The sequence below is a fragment of the Stigmatopora argus genome, chromosome 20 (genome assembly GCF_051989625.1).
Source record: "Stigmatopora argus isolate UIUO_Sarg chromosome 20, RoL_Sarg_1.0, whole genome shotgun sequence".
In the NCBI taxonomy this organism is placed as follows: Eukaryota; Metazoa; Chordata; class Actinopteri; order Syngnathiformes; family Syngnathidae; genus Stigmatopora; species Stigmatopora argus.
The window spans coordinates 6,775,090-6,790,843 of NC_135406.1; the positions used below are offsets into that span (position 1 = coordinate 6,775,090).

The 15,754-nt window shown below is 40.6% G+C and overlaps 1 pseudogene across 1 annotated transcript in view; it reads right to left on the reverse strand.

Annotated features, from left to right (window-relative positions):
- The window catches only part of LOC144065907 (uncharacterized), a 215,196-nt pseudogene that overhangs the window by 149,254 nt on the left and 50,188 nt on the right, over nucleotides 1-15,754 (reverse strand). The window lies entirely within an intron of this gene.

The window sequence follows — 15,754 nt, forward strand, 5'->3', positions numbered from 1 at the left end:
AATTTTGAACTGGATTCAACAATGGCTTGATTTGTTTATGGAAAAGAGAAAGCCCATTTTTGACACCCATGTTGCACAACAAAATTTCACCTGCCTAAAAGTTAAATGGGACTGGCCCTGGGATTGGAAATATCCAGGAGTCATGGTGTAATGAAAATGTGTCTTTGCCAGCAGGAATCCCTCTCGCTCGTGCTGATGTTTGGCTGTGGTGTGGAGCGAAAGTGTTGTACGATAGGCTTCCCTCCAATGCCTCAGGCATTGGAGGGTCTGCGCACCCCAGTAATAAAATGAAGGAGCACTCAGATCATTAACTGTCAGGACAATTGAACGCACGTTGAGGCCACGCACTCCGGGTGGCCAGTACATGATGATCCCTCAGAAGGACCCCCAGGAGGCGGAGACAGCTGTGGCCCTCCGGGAGTTCGGAATGTGAGTATGGGGGGTAGCCTGAAGGATCTGAGGCCACAAGGAGAGTATTATTTTTTTACTGATTTTTACTAGAATTAATTTTTTACTGATTTTTACTAGAATTAATTTTTTACTGATTTTTACCAGGATTATTTTTTTACTGATTTTTTACTAGAATGAAATCTTATACTGATTTTTAGTTTTCTACAGATTTTTTAATTGTTTACTGATTTTTAGCTTACGGCCATTGATTTTAGCTCGTGTTAAACAATAAAACAAGGTATTTGAGTGATGACCTCAGTCGTCTGAGGTCATGAGAGGGAATGAAGGAATAATAGTTTAAAGCTTAAGGTATTTCATTACATATTGCTACATTCTGTGTGTGAGATTGTAAAGTGCTGAGCGTATGAACAAGGCAGAATGTTGAGTGGGGGCAAAGGTCAGAGCACAGGATGTGGGGGTGCAAGAGTGGACTGTTTGCAGGTGCCGAGACGAGATAAGACAGAGGCAGTTGCTGGAGTGGAAAAGTACAACTGGGTGGAACCGCGAGGAGATTCTTCAGGAAATAAAGACCAATGAGCAAGCTAGAGTTAACTGCATTTTACACATAACCAATAGTATAGTGCCGGGATGCCTTTGTGTTGTGTCATTTGCATATTGTGGACTATAACTAAGTTCCTGGGCAACTCGGGGAAGGAGAACTACGACGACTGGTGCCAACAGAGACACTGAAAGATGGACTGAGGGGAACCTGAGCCACAGGCTTATGTCTTAGATTTGTGTGTTAGAAATAAATCCACCCGTGTGTGAAAATGTCGGCTTCCTGATATCTCTCTATTGCAGAACGAGCGCGCAAATTGTTGGATGAGTGAAAGTCGGGTAAGGTCATAAATTGGAGTCAGATTACTAACTTAACTTTAATATAATTATAGAGAAAACTACCCCAACACCTGGCAGAAATCACCGGCGGCGACGTGGATCGGACGCCTATATTTGTATATGCCAGTGAATGAGTTATGAAAATCAACTCGTGATATTTTGAGATGATTTTGGTTGACTCCGCCCAAGTATGACTTTATCACGCGCTGAGATCAATTTGTTGGTTGAGTGAGTGGCAATTGAAAGGTCTCCAATTTTTGAAAACATCTCCACTCAATCATTCTGTTCACATCGGCAGAAAAATGAGTTCATCTCTGTCAAGTGGCTCGGAATCTTCATTTGAGAGAGGCTTACCGTTGTGGAAGGAAAAGTACAACGAGAAAAAATTGAAATGAAATTGAAATAAACAGAGATTAGAATTTCAAGAAATGACATCGAGCGGAATTTTCTGTTCATAAAATTAAGAAGTTGCTGTTACTTTTCTTTTCTGATCCCACAAAAACGTTTTCACATGCATCAAAAGGACACAATTGAAAATAACAGATCTTTTTCAAAGAGGCTTTACAGTTAAAACAAACGAGAAAAAGGGCAAAATAAATAAAAGACGAAAACAAAAACGTAGAATTAAGGATGGCATTTTAGAATATGTTAAAATATGTTATCTTTTGTTCAGCATTTTTTTTGTATCCCTGTACCTGACAAATAATCCAAATTAGAAAAAAAAATATCAAACTAATACACTCAAAGTAATTTCATTTCGGGAAAAAGGAAAACTAACAAAAATGAGAAAACCCACTTTAAAGTGTTATATTAAAGTAAATATAATATAACGAAAAAATGTAACCTGAATAAAGCAAAATTCAATTCAACTCTGGCGAATGTAGGCGAAAGGTTAAACTATTTTTTTTACAGTTGTGTTGCTATGACTTCCAGTGGCACCTGATTAAAAAGTCAAAACAAGCAATCAATTGAAAAATAAAATCCAGCGATAAAGCTCTTCAAAAGGCAGAGCTTGAACTCATAAACACGCTTCGCTGTTACGCCATTCTCTTGATATTAATTAAAATCCCAGCTAAGCTCAAGAGCCGCACGGATAGATTCACTTCACACAACTCAATTGAATTCGCTAACTTGAAAATTCCCGTTTTTTTCCCCTGGACAATAAACGACTGGAGACAAAAGACTGAACTATAAAGGACTAAATTCACGTTGCAAAGTTGCACTTGCCAACAGTTCGGACGAACTCATTTGAATTCGGTGAGCATGGTGTGGAGCGTTGGCTTGCTCATGTCTGCCAATACCCGCTTGAAATTTCCCGTTTTTTCCCTGGACTATAAACGACCGGAGACAAAAGAATAAACTATAAAGGACTAAATTCACGTTGCAAAGTTGCACTCGCCAACAGTTCGGACGAACTCATTTGAATTCGGCGAGCATGGATGGGAGCGTTGGCTTGCTCATGTCTGCCAATACCCACTTGAAAATTCCCGTTTTTTTTCCCCTGGACAATAAACGACTGGAGACAAAAGACTGAACATAAAGGACTAAATTCACGTTGCAAAGTTGCACTTGCCAACAGTTCGGACGAACTCATTTGAATTCGGTCAGCATGGTGTGGAGCGTTGGCTTGCTCATGTCTGCCAATACCCGCTTGAAAATTCCCGTTTGTTTCCCTGGACTATAAACGACAGGAGACAAAAGACTAAACTATAAAGAACTAAATTCACGTTGCAAAATTGCACTCGCCAAGAGTTCGGACAAACTCAATTGAATTCGGCGGCTCATGTCTGCCAATACCCGCTCGAAAATTCCCGTTTTTTTCCCCTGGACTATAAACGACTGGAGACAAAAGACTGAACTATAAAGAGCTAAATTCACATTGCAAAGTTGCACTTGCCAACAGTTCGGACGAACTCATTTGAATTCGGCGAGCACGGTTGGGAACGTTGGCTTGCTCATGTCTGCCAATACCTGCTTGAAAATTCCCGTTTTTCCACTGGACTATAAACGACTAGAGACTATAAACGACTGGAGACAAAAGACTGAACTATAAAGGACTAAATTCACGTTGCTAAATTGCACTCGCCAACAGTTCGGGCAAACTCAATTGAATTCGGCGGCTCATGTCTGCCAATACCCGCTTGAAAATTCCCTTTTTTTTTCCCTGGACTATAAACGACTGGAGACAAAAGACTAAACTATAAAGAACTAAATTCACGTTGCAAAATTGCACTCGCCAAGAGTTCGGACAAACTCAGTTGAATTTGGCGGCTCATGTCTGCCAATACCCGCTCGAAAATTCCCTTTTTTTGCAGTCTTCCTGAACTAAAAATAACTGGAGACGAGAATCATCCTGTTTCAAAGCAGACCTGAGGAGAAGGCGCTGGAGAAAAGGGATCGCAAACCAATTTGTCAACGCCACAGCGTTCAATAGGGATGTTTGCGTCAAGTTGTCAGGAGAAAAAAAATTGACCATCATTCTGGTAACTGCCGCTCCTTGGTGACATCTAGCGAGCAGCTCAAGGCCATAAAGTACTCATAGATCTCATTTCCTTTGTCAAATTTCTCACCAGAGACACAGCATCACCATCATGGCCTTCTATCGATACTGGGATATTTATACCGCCTTAAGTATCTTCGGGCTCATTTGTCTTCCTCCCGGCCAATGAATGTGACGTGAATATCTGATGAGAGAATTCAAGACATCTATTTTAGCTCAACTTTTATCGCTTCAACCTTTGCCACTGACTTCAGCGCCATCTTTCAAACTTGCCGGATCGTGGATCGCTAATTAACTCCAATAAATAGGGATGTCCCGACCCCATCTTTTTGCGTGGGACTGATTAGGGGACTCTGTCGATATCGATTGCCGGGAAATGTACAAAGTAGGGAACACCCACCTCCTAGATGTGTGTGTTTTTTTGTCCTGCATCTTTTCCTGACTTTAATCCTGTAAATGGTGAAACATGACTCTGAAACGAAGACACCTTTTAACTCAATACCTTGCTTTTGACCAGCAATTACAGGGAGATTTTCGCAATTAGCTCCGTCCACTCTTGCTCGTTTTGTGTTTTTGCTGCTTTTCTGTCTTAATTATTTGATTTGGTGATTCTTAATGATCCCATTTACTTTGATTTGCTTTGTACTTTGTGCTTTTGCTTTGTTGTTCTGTCTTATCACCCTCTGCTACTGTCACAATGAAATTTCCCGAATAATACGGGATGAATAAAGTTATCCAATCCAATTAGGGTGGTCAAAAGATTCCAAAAATATTGAAGTATCGTTACTGGAATGTTGTATCCTGATCAACACTATATGATACCTCGGGGTGTCACTGTACTTAAAAAAAAAAAAATCTCCCCTCGCCCGACCACGCCCCCTTTTTGCCTACAAACCAAATAATTGCTTAGTTTTCAATATCGATGATGTTTAAACACAAAATAGCACAAAGGCTACTACTAAAAATACTGGGTTTGATTTCCATTTCAGATCTAGGTGCTCTCACCAGTGGTGGTCTGGAACAGAAAAAAATAACAATATGAGTCATAGTACTATTGATGTTGCTTTTTGAACGTTCACACATAAAGCGAGATAATATAGAAGAGACATTAAAACAAAAAAATATGTATACCACTGCAGTAGATACCGTAATTACTCGAATATAACGCGCACTCGAAAATAACACGCAGGTAATTTTGGGCCAAACAAATCTGGAAAAACGCAGTAATCGAATATAGTGCGCACCTAAAATTTCCCGCTGACGAAAATCAGAACTCTTACCTTTTTTTCTTCGTTTCACGATTGTTTTGTTCAAACACATTTATTCATTAGAATCCTTCAAATGAAGAGTTCCTCTCTCTCGTTGTCTGTCCTCTCATACATCTCTTCGTTGAGAATCCTATCAACGTACACGCTTCCTTCATCCACTTCCTCTTCCTCCCACAACACATCATCCGATTGGCTTTACGAGATGACGTAAAATCCGTGCGTCAAAGTGAGTTTGACAATGCTTTTTTCGATCGAAAATTTGTAATTTATTTTAGTTATTGATTATAACACTGAACTGAGAGAGGGTGAACTGAGACGAGTAGGAGGCTAGAGGGGGGGAGTGGTGGTCTCGGCTTTCCGATTTTCGATCGAAATTACGAGATGACGTAAAATCCGTGCGTCGTCTTTACGAGATGACGTAAAATCCGTGCGTCAAAGTGAGTTTGACAATGCTTTTTTCGATCGAAAATTTGTAATTTATTTTAGTTATTGATTATAACACTGAACTGAGAGAGGGTGAACTGAGACGAGTAGGAGGCTAGAGGGGGGGAGTGGTGGTCTCGGCTTTCCGATTTTCGATCGAAATTACAAGATGACGTAAAATCCGTGCGCCGTCTTTACGAGATGACGTAAAATCCGTGCGTCAAAGTGAGTTTGACAATGCTTTTTTCGATCGAAAATTTGTAATTTATTTTAGTTATTGATTACAACACTGAACTGAGAGAGGGTGAACTGAGACGAGTACGAGGCTAGAGGGGGGCAGTGGTGGTCTCGGCTTTCCGATTTTCGATCGAAATTACGAGATGACGTAAAATCCGTGCGTCGTCTTTACGAGATGACGTAAAATCAGTGCGTCAAAGTGGGTTTGACAATGCTTTTTTCGATCGAACATTTGTAATTTATTTTAGTTATTGATTATAACACGCACCCCCAACTATTGGAATTAATTATATAGCAAAAATCTGCGTGTTATATTCGAGTAATTACGGTAATTGTAGTGGTAAAAATGTCCTGAGAGCTGTTATGGTGCCGCTTACTGACCGGCGGTCAAGTAGCTCTCTGTGATGAATTAATAAGGGTCATGAGCTCAGAATCATGTTTAATGGTCTTGCATTAAAGTCTCTCTTAAATCACTGTGGTGGAAGGAATCAATCCCATAGAGCTTTATGAACAAAAAATAATAATGATATGATCAATACTTTGTGGTTCGCAACCACTGGGCCACAGAACGAGAATATAAAAAAAAAATTACATTACTTTCATTTTTTTTGAAGAATCTGAAATAAATCTTATTTTGAAAAATGGCCAGAAAATTCTTTGTGACATCAGACGATATTACTCTTGACGCTTGAAAATGACTAGTACAGTATTTTTGATCTCGCCCTCCAACTTGAAATGAAAAAATGAAACCCTGTTAATAATAATGAACATAGGCTATCTCGCTCGGTACTTGTTTCTTTTGCCGCCACCACCACGTTGTGTTCCCCGCCTTCGTCTTCAGCCGCTCGCTGTATTACGCCGCTTCGTCAAGAAAACGGAGATGGAGCCCGCGTGTCATTGAATATTTATCAAGTGTCTGATTTGTGAGGGGCCGATTTGGCGGGACCCCGCAGGGCCTGCAACTCAACACCCTGAAATTGAAGCTCGCCTGTCATTTTTCGCCCCAGGGACATGGTTAATTAATTAGCATTGGCAAACTTTTTTACATTTAGCGTGGCTAAACTCATCGTTGTTGCGAGTTACGTGTCACCCATTGACATCTATTTTGATAGTCTATGAATTACTGAGACATTTTCGACCTATAAAACCCAATCCGAATCCTCTTTTCATTTATACTGTGGTTTGCTGGCGATAGGTCACACCCAAAAAAATGCACAAGGACAGAGTTAAAAATCAAACAAACATATAAGTGGCACTTTTGGGGGCATTTTATGTTAAAAAATCCAAAACAAAGAACTGTCATGCCATCTGGAAAAGCCTTTAAAACAAGAAATAAGAGATAAAAGTAAGAATATTTTTTACAAAAAAATAAACATTTTTGCTAAGGGCTTCTTTACAGGCAAATCTACGGGTTCCCCACGCTACGCCAATGATGAAATGATCAACAAGGGGCCAGAGCACCCTTTTGCGGTTCAATGTAAAAATCACGTGAAATGATATGGTAATAAGTGAATATTTTCACACATAAATTGCACTAGAGCAAGGGTGTCAGACTCGGGCTGGTTCGCGGGCCGCTTTAACGTCAACTTGATTTCACACGGGCCGGACCATTTTAGATATAATATTTAGATTTTTTTAAATAAATGGATTAAAAGAACTGGATATTCAGTTTTTTATAGATCTAAAACAATGTTTATTTTAGCTTTTTTTCATATATTTTTATATTCTACAAAATGATTTTTGAACTAAAAACACAGAAAAATGGATTAAAAAATTACAATTGTTGATTTAAAAAGGGGAAAATCAGGAAATTTAATATACATCTATACTCTTCATTTTAATTGGATTCTAAAACAGAAAGTCGGCACTCGTGATTTACTTTCCCGGGCCACACAAAATGATGCGACGGGCCTGATTTGGCCCCCGGGCCGCCACTGTGACACATGTGCACTAGAGTATAACCCCCAAACAAACTATAAAAAAAAACTGCAATTTATAATCCGTAAAATACGCTACCTCTTTTTTAAAATATGCTCCAATTTTAGTCGTCATTGACGACAACTAGAAATTAAATCTGATTGTCATTTTAGCCGCAAAACATGAAGTCGATTGTCATAATTAACGCCGAATGAATAAAAAAATTTGAACGTGCGAGGGTCAAACGCCGCTATCGGCGAGCGTGAAGCGGCGCTTTAATTCCACATGACTCCGAGCGAGCGAGCGTGCTTGTCTTCAAGACACTCTGGCGTTTCCATCGATCGTCTGCGAATGGAACATTAGCCATGCGGGGGTATTAAACTCAACTCATTGTGTTCTATTGTTTAGCGCAGGGGTGGCCAACTCCGGTCCTCAAGAGCCGCTATCCGGTGTGTTTTCCATATCTCCCTCTTCTAGCACACCTGAACCAACTCATCAGCAAGCCGTCCAGAAGCTTGATACCGATCCTGATTATTTGATTCAGGTGTGTTGGTGGAGGGAGACATGGAAAACAGACCGGATGGCGGCTCTCGAGGACCGGAGTTGGCCACCCCTGGTTTAGCGTGTCGTATTGATTTCACTCCTGGAAGAAATATGGCGGCCTAGACCGTCTCGGGCGAGGACAACTGGATCTATTCACAAACAATTTGTGGAAAACCACACAAGGTATTGCATTACCTCCACACTGAAAATCGCAATACCAACAAACTTACATACGTAAATGAATGCCATCTTATCTGAAGTTCTCCCAATTGGTGTGTTGACCTATTTACATTAATTACAACTACAATTTAATGTGGAAAAAATAACTGTTATTTTGCGTTATTTGGTCAAGTGTGAATTATTATAATTGGGACAGTAAGACATGGCTTAATCCTATTAAATCAATTTGTCGGTACATTTTTGAGAGGCTTACCATTGTGGAAGGAAAAGTACAACGTGAAAAAATTGCAATGAAATTGACATACAGTGGTATCTCGACATACGATCGTAATCCGTTCCGAGACTGAGATCGAATGACGAGATTCTCGTAACTCGAGCGGACGTTTCCCATTGAAATGAATTGAAAACAAATTAATTCGTTCCAACCCTCTGAAAAAAACACCAAAAACAGGATATTGGATTGGAAAAAATGTTTTATTTCTTCTAATTCGCCATATATTAACAAAGTAACACATAGCTAGTGGTTTAATAGTCATAAAATGTGTTTAATCTAACTAAAATTGGGCAGATTTCGCTGACGGGAGACAGAGACGTTTGGGGGCGTGGGGGTAGGTGTTGGAATAATCATTATTATAAATGTGTTTGCAATGCTTACTTAGGAATAGAAAGCCTTATTATAAACATGCTTACTATATTAATCAATATATTTACTTATTAGGAATAGTAATGCTCATCCTGAATGTGTAATAATATTAAACAATACATATATGTGTTGAACGCTGTGCTTTTATGTTAGAGTTATTGGCATTAATAAAAGCCATTTTAATGCATGCCTTGCTAAAGTAAGGACTGGTTCACATCAAGAGGACAGAGCATGGAGAGGTCTCACAACAATTGCTCTTGGGAACTGCGAACTGTTTTCGGCTTCGGAGGACTCAGGACAGGTGCTCTTGGGAACTGAGAACTGTTTACGGCTTCGGGAGGAGGACTCACAACAAGCGCTCTTGGGAACCAAGGACTGTTTCGGGAAGATTCGACAGGACGTACAATTGTTTTGATAACTGTGCAAAATAGTTGTGAGACTCTACGAATGTTTAGACTTCTGTGGGGCATGGCGTTAAAACCTTATGAATAAATTAGCGAAACGGACTTCGAGTTGTGAGAATGATCTTGGCCGGAGACGCGGATGGATGTATTCTCTCTTGCAAGAATTAAATGTAGATATGACTACAGATGCCTTTTTTATTGAAAGCTGAATACGGAAAAACCTAAGGATAAACCTACAATGAGGATGAACCTAACATTTGGTCCTTCGAGCCTGTGGTCAAGATACCGAAGCAGAATCCAGGTCGCTTCCGTTCGATATCTGGAAAGACCGTGCATGGCGCTTAAATACCCTTTTCCGGGCTGGATTACTTGAAGGGGCGACTTGGGTTCTCGACGGTTGACGACTAACACTCTGAAAGAGACATCTGGTGTCATATCTGGTAAGTCCACGTGAATGTCTGCGTTTGAAGGGGCATTGCACGTGAGGTCCATTTTTTGAAATGAGACTCGCGTCCAGGGGGACTGCGTAAAACCCTGGGTATACTAGTCGATGCCAGGTAAAGAGACAGAGCATGAGTCTATAAAACTTGGGGCAGTTCGGGGTGTCCTGTACGGAAGGTACAAATATAGCTCTGACAGTATATCACGCTAGGGTATACATTTGTGTTGTGTGTGTTACGTGTGTCGTTCCGCGGAAAAGAAAGTTAACTAACTGATAACTGAGTGCACGCAAGCTCCCTTAGAAATGGGCAGCTCAAATATCAAAGCGGTTAGCGACGACGATGTGAAACAGTGTCCGCCGTGTAAAGATGAAATTTGTTGAAAATCAAAGCGCTACAAGGGTTAAACACCTAAATTTATGGATAAACAAATATGGGTTTGCTGGCCAGCTTAAATATGCATGAAATATTAAAACCTGCAGGATAAAATACGCACTAAGCATAGAAGTAATCTATATAATATGTGAAGGGAGATACAAGCGAGGCGGCTTGTTCCACAGAAAGAGGAGTGATAAAACGGGTTCGTTGTGTAAAATAAAAATAAAAGATAGCGCGGGCTACTCGGCTGTCGGGAGAGGATAGGAATGTAAGCCAAAAAGTTGGAAAAAACAAATGAAATCGGGTTTTCAAAAATGCTAAGTGCGTGATTGCCTGGACAAAAAGTCTCTAAAAACAAGGCAGGCCTGCTCAAAATGATTTGAATGGGGATTTTGAACATGAGGATGTTGAGCTAATTTTAAACCAGAGATCACATTCTTTGTGAATGAATTCAATTGGAATTTTTTGTGTGATGCTGAAAGTTGTAAAACGGCAATTAAAATGGTTATTTCCAAGTCCTAGGCATACTTTGTTAATAGTACCTAAATGTACTGTCAATTTAATGGAATGAAATGGCTTATTGCGGATTATCTTGGTTTTATCCTGTCAGCGGGAATGTTTTGGTTAACAGTAGAAAAGAAATACAAAACGACCAATTAAATGTTTAGCGGGGTTGCCAAACCTGCGTTTTTTGTCGTACTCTAAACTGGTCAAATAATGCGTCGGCTGCAGGGGAGCGCGGCTGTCTTTGCTGCTGATTTGAATGCAAAAAAACATGTGGACCGCGTAGCGGCTGATTTGACGGTGTTAGGCATTCAGTATGCGCGCAGACCGCACGAGCGACTAATTTTTTGGACCCCTTCCGTGAAGACATTACAATAATTGGCCTTGGGGGTGCTGAAGCAAACTTGAGGGCAGAAATGGGTTTTGCTATGATATAGTTGTGCTTGCAGCATATTGTGATTATGGGGTCTTGGCAAACTATGGTGATATAGTTGGATATCGGGAGAGGAATTAATTTAGTCTTCTCTAAAAAGCGTTGTAATTGTACACAGGAGGTGAAACATTGTGCGCAGAAAGAAAAAGAGGTCGCTTAGGAATGTCAACATTGATAAGCTTCTTCTGCAGCGAGCGTGAAGGTCACAGTCAGCGGCTCAGGGCGCGCTTCCGTTTAAACATTTCAGAATAAGAACAAAACATGGTCTGCAAGGGATGCAGGGTTCCGCGATTATCTTCGCATTTATATTTGGGATTTAATCAGAAATGTCTTTCGAGGTGATAGAAAATCTGTTTGGCAAAGATTGATTTGGTAAAAGCTTTGGAATTGGGAATAATACTATTATTATTATTTTCTTTTTACTTTAATATAGGAGATTGGCTGGTTAAAGAAAAATGAATGGATTTTTTTACAATATTATGGCATATTCGTGACAATTTGTGGATCCTTTATTAAGCATTGAAAATTGTAATTAGGAAATGCCTGGTAAAAGGTTGATTTCTCTAATTTACTTATTGTAGATTTCTCTTGTGATAACAGGGAGCTATAAGAAATGGCTCTTATCTTAAGTAAACAGTATGGGGTGATTTAGAAATTATGTCTTGGGTATTAAGAGTAATTTGTTTGTTAAAGAGATTAGACATGAAATTAGCAATGCAGAAATGGCATGAGAAATTTCGTGGCATTCGTCCAAATTATTAGGTAAATTGAACCTGGCTGGGGTAGATAAGATAATTGATTTAAGATAGGCATAGTTTCCCTAGAGCAGGGGTCTCGAACTCAATTTACCTGGGGGCCGCTAGAGGCCGAGTCTGGGTGAGACTGGGCCGCATCAGGATTTCCACAAGAAAAGCACTGATAAAACATTCCAACGTTATCAAATATCTTTATTTTTTAACAAAAAATAATGAATTAAATAAATTAACTTAAAGATGAATAAAAAATAAATCAATCAGTAATACAAAACCAAATAATACTAATGAGCATACAGTAGATATACACTGGCTGGCTAAGTAGAGAAAATGAATTATTTTTATTCCGTTTCAAATGTCTGTATTAACAGCTCTTTAACCTTTAACTTTCTGAACTTGAATGGAACATTGAACATGAAATATTCTAAACACGGCTTCTCTTGCCTACTCCTTGCTGCTAGAGACCTGGCAGCGCTTCTTCTCACATAGTCACATTTGGCTTGAGGGAGGAAGCAGTGGAGACCCTGAGTAGAGCTTGAAGATGCTCATCAGTAAGTCTGGACCTGTACTTGGACTTATTGAAGTTCAAGGTGGAGAAGAGCTTCTCACACAAGTATGTGCTCCCAAAAAGGCACATGGTCCGCTTGAACCTTCGGGAAAGTTCAGGGAAGCTGGGGGTCAACACTCTCAAAAATTGCCCAAGCTTGTCTGCTTCTCCACTCACCTCCCTGAACTTGGCTTTGAGTGCAGAGTTGCACTGCAGGTCAATGAGCTCCATTTGAAGCTCAGGAGGGGCATCTTGCACATCAAAGGAGAAGGGGTCCGCAAAAATTTGAAATGTGGCTTTGTGTGTCTTGAAGTCTGCAAATCTGTGATCAAATTCCTCCTGTAGCTTCGAAATGGCCTCAACATACTTCTCACCACTGAATGGTGTGCCTGCATCCACGAGAGCCTTGCATGCTGGGAAATGGCAAAGGATTGTCTGAGAGAGCTGGGCTTTCCATAACACAAGTTTAGTGCAGAATGCTCTCACGTTGTCATAGGCAGCACTGACAAGTTGCCCCTGGCCTTGTAGCTTCTTGTTCAGTACATTAAGCTCATGTGTGATATCAACAAGAAAAGCCAAGTCCATGAGCCATTTGGGATCACTTAGCACAGGATCAATCAACTCACAAACGGCGTAGCTAGCTTTGACTGCTGCATTACTGTCTTTGGTAGCCTTCTTGAAGAGATCCTGTTGCCTCAGAAGACGTGTTTTAAGACTGGCAACCTGGTTGGCTCTCTCATCTCCCTGGTATTTTTTGTACTCCTCAGCATGTCTCGTAGTACAATTACGTTTCAAATTGTATTCCTTGTGCACCGCAACTTTTTCAGTGTAAATGAGACACGTCGGGGTGCCCCTGTGTTCAACAAAGAAATATTGCACTCCCCACTTTTCTTGAAACTGTCTGTGCTCATCACCGACCTTTCTCTTCACGGCAGGCTTTGAAAGAGACATCTCTGGGGCTCTGTAATATGTTTTTCCACTTGGAATGAGTCTCGGGTTGATCTTTCACATTCAGTCGCGCGGGTTTGTGGCGCATGTGCACTTTCGCTCTCCGTTTCAATCGCGGAGATGGCTACAGACACTGACACAGGCTGGATCACGGATCATAGCGCCTCATTCAGTTCTATGCTGAGAGCAGCGGAGGAGTGTGCGCGCCGAGCGGAGTGATCGGCCTCACGGCTTCTCCTCCGCCCAGCTGATTGGAGGAATGAATGAGTGAGTGAGCGAGGCACTGGACAGCCCGGCCGATGTCCCGCCCTCCAGAGCCGTATACCTCACCATGATTGGTTCATTCAGCTCCGAACCAAAGTTCCCTCTAATTTTTTGTTGGTCTGAGCAGAAAGACAACCTCCCTGAGCGCACTGAGTACCAGTGTGAGTGACATCATCGGTAATCGGATGATTCGCCTAAAGACGTTTCGCCGACAGACGTTTGACAGACGGGCAGGTCGCCGAATGGACGTTCCACCGAACGTTCATTCGGCTGAACGGAGGTTTCGCCGAAACGGGATTCGAACGCTCGCCCCGCCGGATCGTGTGTGTACAAGTTTTTCAACCTCGGCCCGCGGGCCATATACGGCCCGTTAGGATTTTTAATCCGGCCCGCCGCCGGTGTTGTCCAAATTATAGTAAAAATCAATGTTCGTCTACCATCAATGGCAGTCCGGGAGTAAGCACCCTTGGGCAGGCAGATGTAGCAGAACCGAGGGGTAAAATGACAGCAATCGGGTCAAATCCATCCTAAAACAGCATTTAATGATTAAATACAAATACTGGATGATATCGCGATGGAGGCAAAAAAACGTCTATAGACGTCCATTCGCCAAACGGCTCAAAATGCTCTCAAATTCGGTCAAATCCAGCTGAAAACAGCGTTTAATGATTAAATACAAATACTAGTATTTGTATTTAATCATTAAACTAACAAATACTAATACGACCTGTCCGTCTGTCAAACGTCCGTCGGCGAAACGTCTTTAGGCGAATCATCCGGTCACGACATCATCATTGCTCGCTATCGGCACACCAGTATCACACCTGCCACAAGCAGGTGCATGTCAATGTTCCCTCTAATTTTTCATGTAAAACATGCTGTAAAACAAGAAAAACATGAGTGGACAGAGCTACTGCCACTGGCTGCCACTTAAACGGCGCCATCATGGGGAAAGGGGTAAAAAAAAAAAAAAATACAAAAAAAAAATTAAAAAAAAAAAAATATCGATCTTTCATATTAAGACGGGGGCCGCAAATTATCGTCCCGAGGGCCGCAGTGTGCCCGCGGGCCGCAAGTTTGAGACCCCTGTTGTAGATCATCCGTCTGGCCTGGAACTTGTTGTCCTGTTCAGTCCATAGTTATGAAGACAATTGACTGGCCCCGACAGGAAGACTGGGGGAAAGTGCACTCGGTCCAAACAGTATGGCACAATTTAAATTATAGCTTCATTACCTATTAATTCCAAATGAACAAAGAACTGAATGACAAGCCTTGCATTTTACATTTTTTATAGATCTAAAACTATGTTTATTTTAGCTTTTTTTTCTTACAGAGGGAAGATGTCTTTTAATCATTTAATTTCAAAAGGAAACGAAATATGTTTTTATGTTCAAAATTAAAGTGGAAAACAGAAAACATTTTTATATAGTTATTTTTACATTTTACTAAATACTCATTGAACTAAAACACAAAAAGAAAAAATAAGGATGAAAAAATTGCAAATATTTGTTAAAAATGGGAAAATCAAGAAATATAATTTACATCTAGTGGTTGGTCCAGATTGAGGGAATAATGTTAATAAAAGAAAAAACAAACTTTTCCTTTTGGGTTTAAGACACCTTTGAGAAATTGCAAATTTTCTGATATAATTTCTGCGATTCTTCGATAACTTGTGATTGACAGTGTCTTAATTATTGTGTACAATGTCCACGAATACTGAAATTAAAATTGAACAAATTTTCTCCTGACCACGAGAGAGCGTTACCTAAATAAGAGACTGATTCCTGCGAGTTCAAACCGTTTCATTGAAGAACTACTTCTCCCGTGATGCCAATCGGCGAAACAGCAACAGCTCCATTATCGAGGACGATTTTTCTCTGCGCATGCGCGTTTTGCGACGCCTCCTTTTGAGACGCAATCTTCAAGTTATTTATGTTTAATTTAATTTTCAATTTAATTAAAACCTGCGCAAACATTTATTGCTCAAACCACACGTCAGAACATTTGAAGATTAATTATTTCCTATTTCCGACTCTGTTACATTTATAAATCGAAGGAAGTGACGCTGCCACCACGCATGCGCAGT